A 15,813-nucleotide genomic window follows, 5' to 3' on the forward strand; every position below is an offset into this window, starting at 1 on the left:
GTATATTTATAACTTTAAGTATACTATCAAAAACCAAGAAAATGATTGCGATTACAGAAAGTGATAGATTTGTAACGGTGCCAAGAGTATTATGATAGTCTTTTATTTAACTAATTGTTTTGTTATAAAATGTAGAATGGTTTTGTGGCTTAGAACCTTATATATTGTCTAAAGAGCCTGTCCATTTCTGCTGACATCAGTGGGTTTTTAGACCATGCTAAGACAGCGCTGAGCAGTTTCTGCTAGCCGAATGGAAGCAATACTGACATTTTCATCACAGTAAAGGAATACAGGATGAGCAGCAGGACTAAGTAGTCAGTTGCTGCTTTCTACAGATCTTGAGGAATTTTGTCAGAGTTTGAAGGCAAGCTTATTGGAAGGAAGGTGGAAAGGGAAGAGGAATGCTCCATTTGATCTGAGTTCTGTGGCTGTAGTGCTGTGGTGAGTGGCATGTTTTGTTGGCACACCAAAACAGAAGTTCCAAAAAGATAAATTGCTGAGTTGGAGTTCCCAAGACGAGGGGCTTCTGAGGAAAAATTAGAGTAAATCATTACTTCTTCTGGAAACCCCCTTTTTTTCATTACTATTTTAAAAGGCATTCTCTCCAATGACATAAGTGGCATCACAGCTGGCTTAAGGTTTCATTGTTAATGTTATATGGCATAAACTGCAGTTACAATACAAAGGAACTGGAGCACAAATTAAAGTTTAAAATATTCCTTCGATTCCTTGTTAACTGTTGTAAAGACTAAATATGATGTGATGTCAATTGAAGTGTTATATGTGGTGTTCTGAATTTTAGATTAACTGTATAATTAGCTTTAAATCAATGCTATAATGGTGTTCAGGAAAGCCATGTAACAATAACTGTTGACTTTCTGTTTCCAGCTGTAAACTGAGTCACAGCCTCATATCCGAGAGACATATATTACACTCACTCATAGTACGTGCATTTGATTTTCTTTTTAATACTTTTTTACAACTTTTGAGAAATACCTTCATAAGTGTATTTCACAATCAGTGTAAGACCTAACTTCTTTCAGCAGTTCATCACATGTAAAAAAATCTAAACTTTATTGTTCCCAGTGTTACTGATTTTTACTTTGGTATCCCTAAATGTAAGTAGGATCCTTTTGGTATTTTTAAATATAAGCAGAATCCCTTCTTGCATTAAGTGCAAAGTGACCTGCAGGAAAAATCAGCGACAGATTTAAGGATAATCAGTGATTAAATGGTGAACTCTGATTAGTTTTTATGCTTTCAGTATGCTGAAGATTGAGGAAATAAGCATTTTCTTCTAAAACTCCATCTATCCATCTATGCAACCATAGTGACACCTCAAACTTCACAGAGAGGACGTGCAGCTCCCTCATCAGTAAAGACTATGTGACAGACTTCCCACAGGTGTGGTCATTAAAAGAAGAGAAGGGTGATGGAGACAATGTCTAGTGAGGCTGCTTGTGACAGTGTTAATTTGTGTGTTCCTTTCTGGTGGTGTTAGCAGGATACGATGCTCCCCTAGAAGGAACCTGAGCATATCTGTATCTCAAAGCACTGGCGTTTTCCACCCCAGATTTCTGGAATCATGTTGAAGAGTTAAATTTGTAGGAAGTTCTAAAGGAGTGAGCAAATAGCCTTTCTGGATAAATTAACTTGATTATTTCTATCTGTATAATGCTGGGATAAAGAAAGAATACAGACCTGAAAATCAGAATCTACATCCCAGAGGCTGAGCACAGGACCAGGGAGGAAAAGTAGGTTTGTGTTTTCTTCCCGTTCCTGGGGCTGGATGTTAGATCATGTCAGAACAGCTTTGCTTGTTATTGCAGAGGCCTTTAGCAAGGTGCAGACCTGTTAAACTGTAATTTGAAAACGTGCAGTTGATAAGAGAGAAGATGCTAAGTATACTAATAAAAACAACTGGTAGAATGTCTGATAACCACCTTTAATGTGTTATTTATGCAATAAACTTTTTTCGGGGGCCTAATTAAGTCCATAATGTTTCTGACCGTGCTGTTGCTACATCTGAAGGAGCAGGTGATGTAATCTGTAATTTACCATCTGTCTCGCTGTGTCAGGTCGTATCTGACCTGGTATGGCAAACTGTGCCTTTCACATTGTTATCTATGAGGCATAAGAATAAAAATATATTCTTCATACTCGGTGAGAAGGTTCAAAGTCCATCACTATGTCTGTAGACAGGATCCCTATTCATGTGGGCTTCCTATGATTAGACAAAATCCATCATTTAGAAACAGTATTTAGACGATGTAGCAGATAACAGCTGCCTCTTTGTTTCTTCTTTGAATTTTTAACTTGTGAGAATTCCTATATTGTCCTTTTCATTCTTGTTAAGAAGTCTTCATTCTGACTCTTCCCTTCACATGAGAATTTTCTGAAGGTCCACATTGATAATGAGATAAGCAAAAGTCCACAGCAAAGAGGATATTTTTTTGTGTGTGTAATATTCCTTATGGTTTGATGAGTGTTGGCAATGAATGTAATTCTCTTTCTTGAATTTAAGAAGTATTTGGCGAAACTGGTTTTGAAAGTGTGACAGCTATGTTGATGAGTTTAGTCTTCAGCTTGTGCAATCCAGGAGAGCAGCTGCTGTGTGTTCAGTACATGATGGTAAGGACTTGTAAAATGTTTTTCATTACTTATATCTCTGTATAAAATGTCAACTAAAATTAAACACATTTTCCAGACTGAGATGGCATTTGCTTTCTGACATTCTTCCCTATGGGCAGCATAGGGTGGAAAGAGCTTTTAGAATTCTGCTGTAAACAGATATTCACAGAGATGTTGAGAAGCGGGTACAAAATACAGAAAGGTCTCTTTTTCTGTACACTCGTGGAACTCATACACATTGTTTCCATCTGAAAGACAGGCCTCCAATGCAGAGATGTGCATGCACCCCTTTATATTCATATATATGTATAAAAATGCACACCGTGTGCATGTCTTTACTGATAGAAAGACTTGTCTTCTGAACTGCTTTTTTTCAGTCTTGTCCCTCCATCTAGAAGAATTTTAGTGCCTTCATTTTTGTGGACATTAAACACCAAATCCAGTTGTGTTGTTTCTAAAATTCACCAGATTGACTGTGTTTCCAAAACAGTACAGAAGGTTGTACTGATCTTTTTGTTGTCAAGACAAGATATTCAGATTTAAGGAAGCTATGGTTTCATGATGCAATTTTAAAAACTGATTTAATCCCAGCCAAAGAGAGGTAATTTTATCCCTGAATAAGTCAGGTTCAATTTCAAATACTTTCCTTTCAGTGCAGTTTCTCTTTGTATGCCAGTTTTTAGAAAGAATAACATTCTGGTTTGGTTGTGGAAGTGTAATTTATACTGTCTATATGCCTTAGGTCTTGTGTGTTTGGTCATTTGCTTTATAAATATATCTGGGGTTAGTGGAACAGCTGGAATTACACTGAAGTTCAGAGATGACAACCAAGTGATCCTCTCTGACTTCAATAGCTGGAAGAGTATCAAAACCAGAGGACTGTATCAAACACTTAGACTATGACTGTGTGTTGAGATCAAGGATAGATCACAGTCTGGATGTATCACCTAGTTGTGACCTAGCTGGAAAAGATCTAGGAAGAGGTCTACCTGTACATCATATTTTCCCACCTCAGTTTCCTCATCTTGTGCTGTGGTTCCCATACAAAGTGATGCAATATTCAGAGAGGACAACAGCTCCCACTGAACAGCGGCACCAGGACTGTGATGGTCGCTGTCTGTCGTGCCTCAGAAATACAGCCTTACTTTGGCTCTACCAGGGCCCTTCCTCATTTTTTTAGACTACTTTTTTGTTGTTGCTGTTCTTTTTGGTGATGTTTACAGTATTTTGCAAGTAGGATTGTTTTTGTGGCAGGATTTAAAATGACAGGCCCAGCAAAATAGAATTATTACCTTGCCCACAAAATTTGGGGAGGATTGTATAGCAATCTGCCATATTTTTAGTGGCATAGTAAAAAAATAAATGATAAGTGATTAAAATCAAATACTGAAAGTGGTTTTATCTCGTAACGATAGTTGAACATTCATTCAGGTCACTAATATAATTTCCTATGGACATATAACATTTAATATCCATTTTCAAGGTTTACTGGATATGATTAACCTGAGGACAGGAAAATACTAATCTTAAATACACTAATCTGTATCACTTAGATAAAACTATTTACATCATCATATGAAGTAATATAAAAGCATGGCAGTAGTCAGAATATGGGCTTACATATTTAGCCATTATATCTCTCATACAGCTTCACTATATTTATACTGTTGGACTTAAACATGACACACCCTGTTACCTACTAAATAGTTTGAAACATTTTGGGTAAAGATAGTATTTTTCTCCTAACTCTTGATAGTCATTGAATTTTATTTGTATGTTTAGAGTTGTATAAAGGATCCTGTTTCAGAAAATAAGCTTTCATTCAGTAATCCCAATGCTTTTGTCCTTGCTTTTTTTTTGGTGGATTTTTCCAAGCTTCTAAATGAAAAGATAATGGAGATTTGTTTTAGAATAGCTTTTTAAAAAGGGTTATCTTGTCTGAATATTTTTTACTGTCTGCATAGCAGGAATGAAGGAGTTTGGTAGTAACGTCTTCAGCTGTGGTTGTTCTTACCAGTGAGAGATCATTCCCAGTCCTGATAGTTTCTGAAACAAAATGTCAGGTGTTTAAATTCTGGCAGAGATCCTGTTTTGACTGCTGCCACCCTGGCAATATAGTGATACGCTTGCTCAGATCTATTGGTAGTGAGGGCTACAACCCAGGAGCAGGGTGAAAACCAACACCCTTTGCAATCACCTGTGTAGTCTCCCACAAGCCTTAATTAACCCCTCCTTGTTAGCATGTGCCACACACTAGCTGGGTTGTTCCTGAACATCTGAATTCTTTTGGAAATTATTACCTATTGTTTTAGATGACTGTTTACACAATTTTGCATTAAGAGGTCTGCATGAAAATACTTGCATCCAGCTATTGCAACATGTCGATACTACCTAGCTGACTGAATCAAGGGGCAGAGCTGCTAGGAGCTTCTCTAGCAGTTTGGAGGGAGGGAGGGAGGGAGCGCTTGGGAGCACAATACTTCTGAGTCACCTGGGATTTTCTTTCCATCTTGTGCTACAGCTGTGGCAGTGCCCATGTGGTGATGACATGTTAAAAGTGTAATGTTAGGATAAACTCTGGTGCTCTCTGGAAGATAAATGGTATTTTCTTTCAGCACTAGCAGTTTAACAAAGCCATCTCATGCTTGAATCGTTTTGATGTTGCTCTTTTCACTGAGTTTGCTCTTTTCTCCTCTTGCTTGTGGGACATGGGCAATTTTATGATGCCAGTCCTCTTCCTAGCCACCTTCTCTGCCTGAACCCAGTGAAGCTTTCTGTGTGGAAGTAATGCAGAGACAAAAGCTTGGTGGAGGAGGAGGAAGGGAATGAGAGGGAGATTTTGATGGATTCTGCTGGGACACAGTAACACTGTGGTACTTTTCTGTGGCTTTCTCAATGTGTGCTGTCTTGGATTCTCTGGGGCCACGTGGAGCTCAGGTCTCTCAGTGCTGAATCCATGCTACTAAATTAAACATGCGCTGGGCCATTTCTTAGCAACAAAGCCAGCTAGCGTGAGATGACTGCCATCCATCCAAAACAGAGAATCTGAATCAGAAATGCCCGTTAAGAAGAGTTCCTGGCTCTAACTCCTGAAGCAGAGGGATTGTTTAGGAGAGTGGTATTTCTCATGAGCCAGAAAGGATTTTTCAATAGTCTTCTAACCGAACAATCTTCTGACAGAAGATTGAGTGCCAGGGCCTGGGAGCATTTTCTGACACCTCTGAATTTATTAGCACAGGTAGTATAAAGGTGTTCAGTGGCCTGCTATGTTCAGGATCAAGCTATGTTCATTTCTTATACTGGGGTATTTTCTCAAATGCTTCGGCTTCCCTCTTCCTCCCACTTCCAGGTTTTAACCTTAATTTTGATTTTCAATTATTTTGATTTTTCAAAATGTCGATGTTCTTGGTGTTTTCCACAAAATTATTTCATCTGAGACCAAGCTGAAAAATTTACTTTCAACCGTGCATCAGAGCAAAATTTATTTTTCTCCCTTTTTTTTTTCTCTTTTTAAATTTAAACTGTTATACGAGTGCGGCAGATTTGATGCAAAGCACGCCTAGAGTGTCAAAAATCTCCTAGGTCTGTAATTAAAGTTCCCAGAAGTACATAATCTGTTCGAGCTCTGTCCTGTATGTTGAATATCTAAATTCTCTCCAAATAGCTGTCAAGCTGTCAGTCATGATGGAGTCGTAAAGGATAACATTTGTTACTTTACTACAAGACTGCAAGGAGAGGTCTGCATAATCAAATGGATGCATTGAAATACGTGGTCAAGTGGGGGCTGGAAATGCTTGCTTTTTTTGTGTTTTGTGTTGGCACTTCACTTAGGATAAAAAATCAACGTGTTTATTTGACAACACCTATGTGTCTTGAAATCAAATTAAGATGCAGCCTATCTGTAAGTGAAATGAGGAACTAAGACTTGTAGGAACTGAGCAGATTTAGTACAGAACAAAACTGAATTCTCAATAGAAGCAACAGCCCCAGTTTCCAACTCCACGTTTGAAACCCTTCAGGCTTGAGCAATGTCAAGTCCTGCCCGAATTCTGATATTCTGAACCATCTTCAATAGATACTCTTTTGTTTAATGAAATGTCATTTTTCTTGATAAAACTAATGGTTATGGCAACTTTTTTTTTTTTTTTAAGAGAGTAATTAAGTCTTCCTGGTGTTTGCTGACTACAACATTCAACCTCATTCGCTGATAATCCAAGCCTTAGTCATTTTCTTAGTAAGTGCAATTAATTCTTCATTTAGGAGCAGGTAATTCCTGATGAGTATTCTGCTGAAAGTCTATGACTTTTAGCAACAGTACTTATGTCTTGAGGAATTTATAGTAAGCTGAAATGAATCAACCCTGTTAATCATTTCCTCGAGTTTCAGGCATAAACACATGGCCCTCTCTTCCTGTTTGTATACGTAATTAACATGCATCCTCTGGCAATAATGTAAGGCATATTTTCAGCACAAATGTAACAGCTTGGAAGAGGGTAAATTCCAGAAAAAGATCTTAAAAAAACCCAACACCAAACCAAAAATGAAGGTGGAATATTTTAACAAAAAATATGTATGTAAAAGATATTAAACGAGAACCCCACTTACCAGTCCACATGTACAGGGTACCAAACACTGCTCCTACAGATTCAAGTTGTCTGAATGCCTAAAGGTATTAGATTGGCCCTTTCCCATGTCTCTAGGCTGGAGCCCATGGTCCACTTCTGTGGGGGTCATTCATCAGCTCATTGACTTGGCCAATATATGAAATGCTTGTGAAGATTTAACAGGTCTGGAGTTCCCATAGCTTACCATCGTACAGGGGAAAATAGCACCGACAGGCTGAGATCGCAGTTGGGATAGGACAGAAAGACATTTTTTGTGAATGCATTTGAAGTGATCTGCAGGATGAAGATGTTTCCCCAGAGTGCAATTCAGAAAACTAGCCACATCAACCTAATACACTCTTTACTGGCAATGGCGAAAATGTGATGTTATCATCTTGGATAAAGAGTCTGAAAAGAAGACATCCCAACAACTAGCTCCTGACGGTTAATACCCTCATAGCTTTAGTGTCCTTTAGGCATCCCAAGGCATCCGCTGAATTTGCTGAATTCAGGTGTGTGAGGTAAGTGTAAATTGTTTCATTCTACTCAAACAGACATCAGTGCGAACAGGTTCAGACCTCCCATGGTGTAGCACAACACAACCAGATGCCATATTTCTGTTTTAAAATATAGTCATATATAGTCAAATAATAGTTTAGCAAAAACTCTTAATGAATTTTTTGTTAAAAGGAAGATTTATCACACCACAGCTGCATACACGATGGTCTGTCTGGTTCTTATGGCTGTTGAATGGAAATAACGGAAGAAATTCACTGAAGTTTATGCTTATTGTTCTGTATTTTACCTCTGTGGGTAACAAGACCCAATGTTTGTGTTAGAATGCCCTAATATACTTTTATATTAGAAAGAGTAGTCCCTTCTTGTTAATAAAAGGCTTGTGCACCTTATTCCCTTTCCAGTGTAAAGCAGTCGGACTGAAAAAGACAAAAGCCCACAAAAAGTTTAGACTGTGTCTTAAAACTGCTTGAATTTTCAGGTAATGGTGATCTGGTACTACTGTGTACTAGTTTTCTACTATATTCTTTCAAGTATATTTATTTATTGTATGGTTCACATGCCACCTTGTGGTCTTCAATTAAAAAGAGAAATTTTGTCTGATTTGGTAAACGAAATATGTCTCTGTGTAAATATTTTAAATAAATGAAAATCTCTAGTATAGATCCATACCTCAGCAGAATTATCAAAACCACGTTTTCGAAAGTTTTATAAAGGATAAGTTTTAAGAGCATTAAATACAAATTAGTTTAGAACACGACCTTCAAACTGACAGTATGTTATAGTAACTGTGCTGTACATATAGTCAAAGTAAAAGTGAAATACCAGGGGAAATATGCAGGATGGGAATCCTTTTCATCTCCAGCATAGAAGCATCAATAAAAATATTGTAGATGCTGGCCAAGAAAACAACTGCAATTTAGTCACTGGTACTGACATTCTAGGAACTGTAAGAAGTTAGTTCTGGCGAATCTATCAAGATGGTGTGATTTTAGAAGATTTTCAATACCTGAAAAATAGTTATCTTTTCAAATCAGAAAATATTGTGGCTTTAAAACAATTAAGAAGTTTGTTTTGCTATTGCACCTTTTGTGAGTAACAAAACAGGAGGTTAATCCTGTTTAAGTTTTCCTTCAGTAAGAATTTCTGATATAAGCTGAGATTGGAAATTTGAGTCTAACCTGCTTCTGTAAGTCTGGAAGGATTCAAAGTTCTTGTAGGAAAATACTAATTAATTTCTATTATTTATTATTTCTTTACAACTCAGAGGTTTAAACTTGGGTTAGAAATATTTATATTTAAAGCAATACAAATAAAATAAAAGATGGATTCCTTTTTCTTAAATACTGTCAAAACTGGTCAAAGATAATTAAAGAGTACAAGGAATAGGTGGGAAAGAGGGAGAAGACAACATAGAGAAGGACAGGTAAGATTACATGGGTTTTATACATCTGATCGTTAAAAATTCTTTCAGAGTTCTGATTATTCATATATTATGCAATTGTTAACTAGCTAATTTTTTTTAATAAGACCATTGACTAAGACTTGCAGGAAGAAGACAGTAGCCTCCTATAGGTTGGCTTGTGAAAGGAGTTAAACTCACTGAAGGCTTCTGTGCTTATGAATGTCATCATACATTGCTCTTCAGTAGGTTGCTCGTTTTTATGTGCTGTGTCTGCTTGACCATTAAAAAAGAATTATCAGCCTCTTTGGGTGTCCAAGTGTCCCATACTTCTTTGAAAAATGTGGTCATTCTGCATTTTTGGAGCCTTAGGTGAGATTTAATTTTTATTCTGTTATTGAGTATATGCTTGCTTCTAAGCTTTTGGATACTTTTGCAGCAGCTTCATTTTGGTGTCACGTAAAGCATGAATATCCAGATGATTTACTGATTTATTGATGGAAATGGCCAGGACACCTAGAGAGGTACTTAGAGAAAAATAAATAAATTGGGCTGTACTTGGGCTGGGTCCTTTCAGAAGTACCTTGCAGTAATGTTCTTACAGGCAAGAACTAACTTTGTGGTCTTCCTCTGTGAAAAGGTGTGGTGGATTGACCTTGGCTGGACAGCAGATGCCCATGCAGCTCTTCTACTCCTCCCCTCCTCAGCAGGACAGGGGAGAAGAAAATAAGATGAAAAGGAACTCATGGGTCAAGACAAAGGCAGTTTAATGAAGAAAAGCAAAGGCCACACATTGAAGCAAAGGAAAACAAAAAGATTTATTCTCTGCTTCCCATCAGCAGGCAATGTCCAGCCACTGCCTGGGAAGTAGGGCCCCAGTATGTGTAGCAGATGCTCCAGAAGACAAAGGCCTTAATGATGAGTGCCCCCTCCCATCCTCTTTCTCTTAGCTTTTATTGCTGAGCATGACATAATTTGCTATGGAATATCCCTTTGGTCACCTTGAGACAGCTGTTCTGGCTATGTCCCTTCCCAGGCTCTTGCCCACCCCCAGCCTACTGTCCTTCTGGTGTGAGGGGGATGCTGGGGTGACAGCCTTGGTGCTGTGGGAGCACTGCTCAGCAATAGTCAGAACACTGGTGTGTTATCAACACCTTTCTAGCTACAAATACAAATCATAGTACTATGAGGGCTGTTATGGGGAAAGTTAACTCCATCCCACCCAGACCCAATACAGTCTCTATACCTTATTCCACACTATTTGCATCATGCTCAGGTCCCATGTGATTTAATACATTTATACATCTTCTAACCATCCTTTTGAATCCAATTCTCATTACTGAAATTCCTTCTTATACTACATACTTAACTCATCTTTTACCCAACATACAGATTTTTACGTTCTCTTTAACTACTGTCCCCTGTCCCTTAACAGATCGATATTATTCTCCCATTCCATGGACAGTGTCCACACCTCCAAATGTTTATAAGAGCAGGCTATGACTTGGGCCCCATCTGTCAAGATGGGTGCTCAGGACAAGAGAAGCATGATGTCTGGGTGTTGGGCACCAACACAAGCTTTGTTTGGATCATTGTTGCACTTGCTGGGTTCCTTGCAAATCTCACTCTTCATCAGTTCAGATCATTCCTGTTATGTTACTTCCTGCAACACACACAAATTATTTTTCCCCCAGTGAGGCACAAGGATGAGGGTCTCCCCATTCTTCCACATTACCCACCAAGTACACCCAGGTCCTTGAGGAAAGACAATTCCATGAATGGGTTTGCCTTTTCACAAGGGTGGAACAATCCACGCTGCCTTCCTCAGCCACTTCCCTGTGTGCTCTATGGGGACCTTATCTCCTCCCACAGCACGTAGGGCTTCTCTTGGGCAGGACGAGGACAGTTAGCAGCTCCTCTGGTGTTAGCCAGCCAAGTAGTTTCTGCTAAGTTTATAACTCAGCACTTCCATGCCCCATTGCCCAATGCTCTCAGCATAGTCTTTAGCAGTCCATTATATCTCGTGGTCTTTCCAGAGGCTTGTGGGTGATAGGGGATGTGGTAAACCCACTCAATGCTATGTTTCTTGGCACAAGAGTTTATGAGGTTATTTCAGAAATGAGTCCCATTGTCTGATTCAATTCTTTCTGTGGTATGATGTCACCACAAAATTTGCCTTTCAAAACAACACTTAAGATGGTGTTTCAGGCACTGTCATGGTTTAGGCAGGGTATGTTTCTAGCCAACTGGTAGTTCCTTCCACCATGGTGAGTAAGTAGCATTTGCTGTTGTATTAGTGGCGGTGGTCCAATACAGTCCATTTGCCAGGCCTCACCATATTGAAAACCTAGTCGCCTCCCTTTATTCTAAGGAGACTCGTGTAGCTCGCTTGATTGCAGTACATGTTTCACATTGATTAGGGACCTGTATGATGGCCTCCATGTCAGGTTCACCCCTTGATCATGAGCCCATCTGTATGTTGCATCTCTGCCTAGATGTCCTGATGTTTTGTGGGCCCACTGATCTACAAACAGCTCACCCTCATGCTGCCGGTCCAGGTCCACATGAGCTATTTCAATTTTGGTGGCCTTGCTTGCCTGTTCATTGTTTCAGTGTTCTTCAGTGGTGCTGATTTTGGGCATGTGAGCATCTACATGATGTGCATCAAGAGATACACAGTGAAGCCAGAAAAACTCTGTGACCCACACAGAAGCTTGCAACTTAATAAGTATTATAACTATAGCACACAGTGCAAAACTGCTGTTGTTTTGGATTGGGTTTGTGTGGGAACGTTTTGGTAGCAGGGGGGCTGCAGTGGTGGCTTCTGTGAGAAAATGTCAGAAGCTTTCCCTATGTTCAATAGAGTCAGTGTCAGCTGTCTTCAAGACTGACCTGCCACTGGCCAAGGCAGAGCCAGTCATTGATGGTGGTAGTGCCTCTGTGATAACATGTTTAAGAAGGAGGAAAAAAACCCCTGTGCAATTACAGCCGGTAGGGAGGAGTGAAAACATATGAGAGAAACAGCTCTTCAGACACCAAGGTCAGAGAAGAAGGAGGGGCAGGAGGTGCTCCAGGCACCGGAGCAGAGGTTCCCCTGCAGCCCGTGGTGCAGGCCATGGTGAGGCAGCTGTGCCCCTGCAGCCCAGGGAGGTGAATGGTGGAGCAGATCTCCACCTGCACCCCGGGGAGGACCCCACAGCAGAGCAGGTGCATGTGTCTGAAGGAGGCTGTGAAACTGTGGAGAGCCTGTGCTGGAGCAGGCTCCTGGCAGGATCTGTGGACCCATGGAGAGAGAGAAACCCACGCTGGAGCAGGTTTCCTGGCAGGACTTGTGACCCCGTGGGTGACCCATGCTGGAGCAGTCTGTTCCTGAAGGACTGCACCCGGTGGAAGGGACCCACGCTGGAGCAGTTTGTGAAGAACTGCAGCCTGTGGGAAGGACCCATGCTGGAGAAGTTTGTGGAGGACTGTCTTCTGTGGGAGGGACTCCACACTGGAGCAGGGGAAGAGTGTGAGGTGATGTTTTGTTGATTAGGGATATCAATTAAACTCAGACACTGGAGTGAAAAGAGCAGGTGTATTTTACTCAAAATAACTAAATAATGTAACAGAATAATACAGAAAACATACAGTGAGAAAAGACAGAATAGGACACTTAAACAAATAGGAAAATACAGGGTAATGCATCAAATCATTACTACCCGAGAGGGAGAAAATAGTGATTAAGAAAAGATACATCACCATTTGCATACTTTACCATCATCCAGACCCGCAGATGCTGGGCAGCCCCGGTTACAGCGAGGGTTTGGAGACCCTGTCCCAGCAAGTGGGGGATCCTACGTGGTGCGTCCACCCATGGGTGAGGCTGCCAAAGTCGCTGTGAGCGGGCCCAGCCTTATATACCCCAAAATCAGTAAGCCAGAATAGCTGTCACTTTTGTTTTAAGCGGAAATATCTGGTTTCAGTGTCACATTAGGTTCCCCCCAGAGCCTGGCCAGGGTTTAAGGAAGAAGCTAAGGGAGTTTCTCTGCTTATCTGATCAGATTATGTGCAAGGTCTCACATCAGGTCTCGGGGACAGACACCTGTCTTCACGACTCTGTTATTCTATTCACATACCAAGGAAAGGAAAGATAGATTCAAGATAGCTACATCCTCCATGCATGTTTCGTTAATGATTACATACTGAGTTAATAGTAACTGTTGCTCAGGCTTCAGCACTTCCACCTTTTACATCAGAATAGGTGGTTTGTTATAACTTAGTGTAATACCTGTTAGCACAATGGTTATCAGATATACAGGTTTCATCTGTAGGTCAGCTCTGGCTTGGGCCTATTTTCCAAGCCTTAGTACTTCAATCGGTCCTTTGACCTATAGGTGAATTATGGCTCTCAAACCTTTTCTATGGTTAGTGACATTAGTTTTCATTCGTCAATTGATGTCTCATCAGGCATGTCCTGATCCAATATCAGGGAGGATTCTTAAACGATCTCAGTAGTGAACTTAAGACACAAACAAGGTTAGATGCCATACAACCTTGTAAACTCTATTTCCTGTAACAAGTGATAATGGTGATAGAAGAGAGGGAAGAAGAAAGTCAGAATACCTAAGCAAGCAAACAGAAGAGGTGCAGCAAGATCAGCCACCACCACCACGAATCCAGCAATGTCCTGTTGGCTCAGTGTCTATTGTTTGCTCATAATACTGACAACAGAATGACCTAAACCCACAAATTCATTTTCCTCTCATTCTTGGTTAACACTTAGATAGCCAGAGCTTCCCCCAGAACCAAGGGCGAGGTGAATGGTCACCCAAAGCAATTTTTGCAATGATAAACAGTACAACCTAGAAATATTAATAAGACAATGAACATCAACACTATACAAAAAAATTAAATTTACCTAAGGATCCCCCGTTGTGACTTAGGATGTCTGTCTCTAGGGGTTTTACCTGCAACAAAAAGGAAAGAAAAACTTCTTGGTTCATTTTGAGAACTGGAAGTGGGTTATAATTAGAAAGATGGGATAATCCACCTTGTATTAATTTTGTGCTCCTTTCCATGAGCATCTTTGGCTTTCCAAGTATACTTGTTTATTGGGGTATCCAATACCAATGGCACTGCTCCCACCGTAGGGAGCTTGACTAAGACAGGTTGTCCTGGAAAAAGAGATGGATTTCTGGGGTGGTCAGGGACACGTGGGGCTGGCTTGATGCCCACAGTGCTACTGAATTCCCAGAAACTTCACTGTCTGAGACAGTCCTTGGATTTTTGCAGAGTTAATTTTCCAACCCTTCTGTTTCATATGATCTACCACTAATTCAAGAACTTGTTGTATTTCCTCTTCATCATTTTCTTGAATCAAAATATCATCTATATAGTGGCTTAATTGTGTGTGAGGAGGCAGATGTATTTCATCTAAGTGTTCAGCCACGATTCAGTAACAGATAGTGGGGCTATGAAGCCACCCTTGTGAAAGCAAATTGATCCCAATGCTCTTCTGCAATGGGGATAGTAAAAAGGCATTAGCCAAATCTATTACAGCATACCAAGGTCCTGGATGTTTCTGAACTTCTTCTATTAAAGTGACAGTGTCTGGCACAGCTGTTGCAAGAAGTGCAGCATGTTTGTTTACTTCTCTAAAATCCACTGTCATTCTCTAGGATCCATCACTTCTCTTGACAGGCCACACTGGATTGACACCTCAAAACTTCTACATCTAATAAATCTCTAATTGTCTGTGGTATCTCTTCATGTCCTCCCAGAATTCTATATTGCCTCATTGTAACTAACTTAGTTGCAGCTGGGACCGTAACAGGTCCTGGCACTAATACAGTTTATACTGACAATCAGAAAAATTTAGTCTTTTTAGAATGTCTATACCAATTATATATTCAGGAATGGGGACAATCATGACTGAATATAATTGTTTTGAGAGGTTTCCTGTTTTCATTTCTATTTGTGTTTGTACAGCTTTGATTTATTTTCCTCCCAAACCTGTAATAATTACAGGTTGTCCTTTAAATTTCACTGGAGGCCTCTGCTCTGGTGTCAATTAGGGCATTTACAGTTTGTGGGGACCAGTTGTTTTTAAAAAAAACCCAAAACAAAACCAAACAAAAACCCCCAAACCAACAAGCAAACAACAACAACAACAAACAACCAACCAAGCAAACAAAACCCTTTAAGCTCTACATGGGGCTGTTGGTCGTTCTGCACCCACTGTCCTGGGGCTTGGCCATTAATTCATATGTGCTGATTATAATAGTGATTCACTTCCCTTGCCTCTGCAAAGGGTACAAGTCAGAGAACAGTGCCCAGTCCTCTTTGATTTGCTGTATACACTCTCACAAAGAATACCACTGATGGTCAGATGCCAGCCAATCATTCTCTGTAGGATGTTATTACATCTCAGAGCAGCCAATGCTAACAAATTAGTATTCTGAGTGTTGTTTTGAAATGCATCCTGCCAAAAAGAATCTGAACTTAAAATCAAAAATCTTAGCACTTCAGGTGAAGGGAACGGCAGAGACAATACGTGATGAACTGACCACAACCCGGATTTTCTGTCCCCCTGCACTGCTCAATGGGAAGAGATAGAGAAGCTGAGGGTGAAGTTGAGCCTAGGAAGAAGGGAGAAGTGCAGAGAAAGTTTTTTAAGAT

The sequence above is a fragment of the Athene noctua genome, chromosome 2, assembly GCF_965140245.1.
Source record: "Athene noctua chromosome 2, bAthNoc1.hap1.1, whole genome shotgun sequence".
NCBI lineage: Eukaryota > Metazoa > Chordata > Aves > Strigiformes > Strigidae > Athene > Athene noctua.